Here is a 5,756-nt window from a genome sequence, read left to right as displayed (position 1 = left end):
TGCGCCTCGCCGAGCCCGCCCCCGGCGCCTAGCGTGCCAGGAGAGGTGGTCCCGCTTCCGGCCGGAGACCCTCGGCCTCGGCGGCCCGCCGAGCGCAAGCGCGAACTACACTTCCCAGAGGGCCCCGCGGCGGCGGCCGGTGGGCGTGGCATGGCAGGGGCAAAGCGAGCCTGGTGGAGCCTGATCGACGCCCACGCCGTACTCGCTCCCTGCCGGCGACCGCGCCAGGCTGCCTGGAGAGGCCCGGCGCCGAGACCTGCCCAGTGGCCAGCTTGCGGCGTGCTTGCCGGCGTGTACGCAGCCATCCATCCCTCCATTCATTCCTGCATCCAACATTTACTGAGAGCATCCTCTATGTCAGGTGGGGATGCTCGGATGAAACTGGATCGGTCTCTTCCAGAGGGTGCATCCCGCACACTAACTGTGACCGAGGCCGCCCGGGAGGCGTTGGGGGAGCGGGTCCCGAGGGGTAGGGAGGGGGCTGCAGGCCGGACGGCGCTGGTCACGGTCGTAGGTAGGGCGGAGTGGCTGCCAGACCCCGGCGCATCCTCAAATCTGTCACCACGTTCCCTCGCTCACCATAGCATTGACCCGTGTGTCATTATACCTTAGGTGACTATTTGCTGGTCTATTTGGCTGATTGTGGTAACCTCAGAAGTTCCTGGCACGTCGTAGGCCCTCAAATAAATGTGTGATGAGCGAACGAAGCGTGGGCCCCACCATTCTCCTGGTCAGACGGGACGCGGCGGGGCGCGGCGGAGAGTGGTGGACTTCGGGGGAGAGGACCCTGGCCGAGCACAATGAGCCTCATTCCTAGTCTGGAGGAAGACCCCCTGTTAGAACAGCTCAGAGAAGGTGGGCATGTGGGGTTAAATCTGCTCAGCGAGACAGAAACTCGCAGGGGCAGAGGAAGCAGGGTCCAGTGAAGAGGAGGTGCCTGCTGCCGGAAGAGCCCTCTTCCTCGCGCCCCCTCACCCACAGGTTCTCTTCCTCTAGAATATTTGGGGAAAGGGGATTTCTCCCCAGCAGTCCCAGTGTTGGTCCCTGTAGCAGCTCTGGCTTGCCACGGGTCTCCGCTGGCCTTGCTGCTGGTCCTCCGTGGGGTACAGTGTTGACATCCTTGACCTTGGCTCCGAGGAAAGGCGTGAGAGGAGACCACTGTCAATCACGCCCGGCCCCAAACCTCAGCAAAGCCCCCTCCTTCATACCTAACAAATCGCTGGAACAGGACCGCTGTGTGGAGAGCTGACTATGAGGATTAGAAGATATCCCAAGGGTCTCACGACATGGAAAAGGAAAACTTAAAGTTCACCATCTGATCTCAGCATCCCTAAAGGCCTCAGCACCTCGTGGTAAGTCCCTTGCCTGTGCTTTGGGCCTGGTGTCCCATCTTCTTGCTGAGGTCGGCTTCTTCCCAGTACAGTACCTTCTCCCAGCTCCTCCCCACACCCTACCCTCAGTCTCAGGGTCTCTAAACTTTAAAATCCCTTAACTTAAAAAAAAAAAAAAAGTAGTATCTCCACCCATGGAAGACACACCTTTATTTCAGCATGTATAGCCTCTGGGCACCTCTTTGACTGACCTCCCCCACCTGACCAGGCTTGAGCCCCATTTGTAGACTCTGGGTCAGCAGTTGCTAAGAACACTTCACCAACATCCTATTTGCTGAATGACCAGTTTGCCAAAAATCAATTTGCTGAATGGCCAATTCTCCCAGTTACAGAGAAACCTCCCTCCTACCCCCCTGCCCCCCAAATTTTATCTGAACCTCTGACCCACTTCCTGTGTCCACCCCTGCCTCTGTTTCTGCATTGCAAAACCATTGTGGAGAACTGTCCTAAATTCTGCTTAAAGTATTTATTTGGCTATTTTGGACAGGGACAAAGGCAGGAGTGTGGATGAAACAAAATTTTTTACAATTCTCAATAGTTCAAATTGGTTTTTCAGCAAATTGATATTCAGTGGTTTAACTTTCATCATATTTGGCTTTTGGCTCTCTGATGGTTCTATGAATTAGCTCTTGGTGAACTAGCCAGCTATAGTTTTCCCCCCATTATTAGCTAGCTTCCTCTAAAGATAAATGGTGCTGTCCACTCCTCCAGTGAAAATGGCTGCGATTTAAAAATGTTTTCTAATTTTTATTATTTCTTTTTCTATCCGGGAGGTTATTTAGGTTATTTAAAAGTACTTTTTAGTTTCCAAATATACGGGTCTTTTTTAGAGTTATCTTTTTGTTATTGAGTTTTGCCTTGTACTAAGAGAATATAGTATATGATGTTGATTTTTTTTTTAGGATTTTCTGAGACTTGCTTTGTGGCCAAGTACGCAATAAATGTTTGAAAATGTTCCATGTTTGCTTCGAAAGAGTATGTATATTCTAGTTGTAAGGATCTAGTTAGATCTATTGAATCAGGCTTATTGATTGTGTTATTTATGTCTTTTATATCTTATCAGTTTTTGCTTTTTTGATCTATCAGTTACTGAGAAAGATGTGTTAAGATTGCCAATCAATGTTGTGCATTTGTCGATTTCTCTCTGTATTTATGACAATTTTTACTTCATATATTTTGAGACTGTGTATACAAGTTTTGAATTGTATTTTCCTGGGAAAGTGTTCATTTTATTATTATGAATTAACACTTTATCCCTAATAATACTTTTAATTTATAATCCATTTTATCTGACATTGATATAGCTGCACTAACTTTATTTTGATGAGTATTTGTTTGATATATCTTTTTCCATCCTTTACTTCCAAACTTTCTGTATCTTTATGTTTCAGGTGTGTGTTTTATAAGAGCATGTAGATAGATTTTGTTGTTGTTGCTGTTTAATCTGATATGACAATCTCTATCTTAATTGGCAAATAATCCATTTGCATTTATTGTGATTAGAAATATATTTTTATTCATTTTTACCATCTTATTTTGTGCTTTCTATTGATTCTGATTTTTTTCTGTGCCTTTTTCTCCATTTTTTCACTCTACTGGGTTGATTAATTTTTCTTTATTCACCTTTTTCATTTTACTGATTTGAGATTTTTGCCTTCCTTTTCTATGCTTTTAGGGGTTACTCTTTAAAATTTTACACACAGAGTCAGTTTAATATAGTATAACATTAATTACTGTATCCACCTTCCTTCCAAAAAAATAGAAGGACTTGAGTGTATTACTTTAATCGCATAATTCCCTTCTGTCTTATGTGAAATTGTTCCTTTTAGTTAAATCTTGTTTTTAAGCACCTCCAACTCATTTTTTCTGTTTTATATAATCTGTGCTGTTTAGATTTACTAACATGCTTACCAGTATCTTTGTTCACCATTTTTCCTCTTGCCTTTCTCCTTTCTCTGGGCTTGGTGTTTTTCTTTCTAAAGTATGACTTTTAAAAATTCTTTAAGCAAGGATATATTAGAAGTAAATGCTTTCAGTTACATTAAAATATCTTATTTTTTCTCTTACTCCTAAATGATAGTTGAGCTGAGTAGAGAATTCCAAGTTAGTTATTGTCTTTCATACTGTTAAGACTTTATTCCATTGTTTTCCAAGCTTCTTTGCTTCTGCTGAGAAGTCTGCCGTCAGTCTAATTATTTTTCCTTTGTAGTGATTTGTCTTTTCTGTCTGGCTGCTTTTAAGATCATCATTATGAAGTTTTGCTGCAGTGTGCCTGTGCCTAGGTCTGGACTTATTTTTATTTATCTTTCTTGGAACTCATGATTCCTAAGTCTGAGGTATCATGACTTTGTACAAGTGTAGAAAATTCTTGGCCATTAAATCTTTTAATATTGCCTCTCCTCCATTATATTTTCTCCTTCTGAAATTCATATTTGACACATTTGTTGGAACCCTTTGTTCTGGTCTCCATCTCTCTTAGCCATTCTTTCATATTTTCCATTTTTTTAAAACTTTGTGCTTCATGCTTGGTAATTTTTAAAAGATTTATACTCTATTTCACTCCCAAATCTCTCTTCTCTCTCTGTCTGTCTAATATGCTGCTATACTATTATGATTGTATTTTTCATTTTAGATGAATTTGCTTCATCTTTTTAAAAATCACATATTCTCATACATTCAATTCCTTATATCTTTAATAATTTTAACCATACTTACTTTATAATGTCTATCTGATAATTCTGCTATCTGATATTCTTTATTTTTTCTGATGGGTTTTGCTCATGATAGACTGATTCCTCATATATTTTATTGTTTTGAATTGTGATACCATCTTAAGCCAGGTTTCATCAGTGGGAATTCTGTGCGGCCTGACTTGCGGGTGTGGCCTTCAGAGTCTGTGTTTGCTTTTTGTGTTCTCCAGAATCACTGTTAGCCTGGGCATTTTTTTTTATGTTAAGTTTCAGCTTAGGGAGTTTCTGAACCATGCAGGTAGTGTAAATTCAAAGCCCTAACAAATGTGAGGCTAGATCTGTGGTTCTGAATTCTCAGAGGAGATGCCCCCTCTCTCTCTCTCAAGAAGAGAAGGGCCTCTTGTCTTCTTGTTCTGGTGTTTTGCTAGCCCACCCTTTTACTAATGGTGTGTGACTTTATATGGAGGAAAGGGGATCTCAGGTCTAAGACCTAATCTCCTGGACTCACATGGCTATTGAAATTCAGCACCTAGGTTATCTCACCGTAACCAGGCATTCTTAGGGTCAGTTCAAATTGGCCTCTCAGGGCTTTAGTTCATCCCCCACCCCCAACCCCAAGATATTCTTTACTGTCACAAGAGCTCAGCTATACCTGTGAATAGATATTTGTTTGCATTTCTGGGTGTTTTGAGGTAGGAGTTTTAGATGATCTAGTCTAGCATACTTCTGGTAACAGAAATCCTTTTGTTTTAAAATAGCACCCTTCTTTTTTTATCTGTCTGTCCTTATCATTCACTTGACTATTTCTTCATGTGACTGCTTTGCACACCACAGACAGTTTTCTCAGCTCTGTCTTTCCTGTCTGATGTTGACTAGGAATCAAATATGTCTTGAGTAAATGAATGATTCCATGGATGAACAGATGAGTGCCAGCCACTGCTCTGATATCAGTAAGCATTGTGAGAATGAAGTGGGGGTCAAAGAGCCCATGCATGCATCTATAGGGAAGATGGGTTAGGGACAGTGGTGTGCTTGAGCTGGCTTGCACCAGAGAGTCACTTGTTAGCATAGCTTCCCAACTCCATCTTCAATGATCTTATGTTTGTAGCTTGAAGTTGGCCATGGTGAGAATATTTACACCATGAAGTTGGAAAACACTAAAAATCAACAATGCCCCTCCCCCAAGGGCCAGTTGTTGAATATTTACCAGCACACCACTGATTTGGGGCAATGAAAATATGTAGAAAAAGTGAACTCAAGCCAGCCTATGTAGAACAAGACCTGTGGTAAGTGAAATAAAAAGTCAGAGTTGGAGGAACCTATCACTTTGGGACTGTGGTGCTCAGTGACAGGGTTATAAGCTACCCTGACTTTTTTCCAGATTTGGGAAGGCTCAGTATCCTGAGACTCAGGGTTAGGGAAAGGAACTGAATCTTCAACACCAGCTCTAGTGAGCAAAAGTGGAAGACAGCAGGGGGCACCTGGATTTGAACCAGGGACCTCTTGATCTGCAGTCAAATGCTCTACCCCTGAGCTATACCCCCTGATGTAGGTACAGGCATAAGTAATACCTTTTACCTGTGCAGCCATGCCCGACATCCCTATAAATTTTTGCCTTGGATATTTATAGAGGCTGGGCCTCCTGGAAGCTGCCAAACCTGCCTCACTACAATTT

The 5,756-nt window shown here is 42.9% G+C and overlaps 1 long non-coding RNA gene and 1 other non-coding gene across 2 annotated transcripts; one reads left to right on the top strand and one right to left on the bottom strand.

Annotated features, from left to right (window-relative positions):
* The first annotated feature begins 204 nt into the window (after positions 1–204).
* LOC147918330 (uncharacterized) lies at positions 205–2,821 on the top strand. Its single transcript, XR_015552511.1, has 3 exons — positions 205–361; positions 613–1,352; positions 2,294–2,821. It is a non-coding gene; the product is annotated as an uncharacterized LOC147918330 (long non-coding RNA).
* A 2,732-nt stretch (positions 2,822–5,553) lies between these two features.
* Positions 5,554–5,625, bottom strand: TRNAC-GCA (transfer RNA cysteine (anticodon GCA)). Its single transcript has one exon. It is a non-coding gene; the product is annotated as a tRNA-Cys (tRNA).
* Positions 5,626–5,756: the final 131 nt, after the last annotated feature.

Source organism: Ceratotherium simum, chromosome 1 (assembly GCF_057802395.1).
Source record: "Ceratotherium simum simum isolate JZ-2026a chromosome 1, ASM5780239v1, whole genome shotgun sequence".
In the NCBI taxonomy this organism is placed as follows: Eukaryota; Metazoa; Chordata; class Mammalia; order Perissodactyla; family Rhinocerotidae; genus Ceratotherium; species Ceratotherium simum.
Note: the sequence above shows the minus strand (reverse complement) of the source record. Positions and strands in the feature narration are given on the sequence as shown.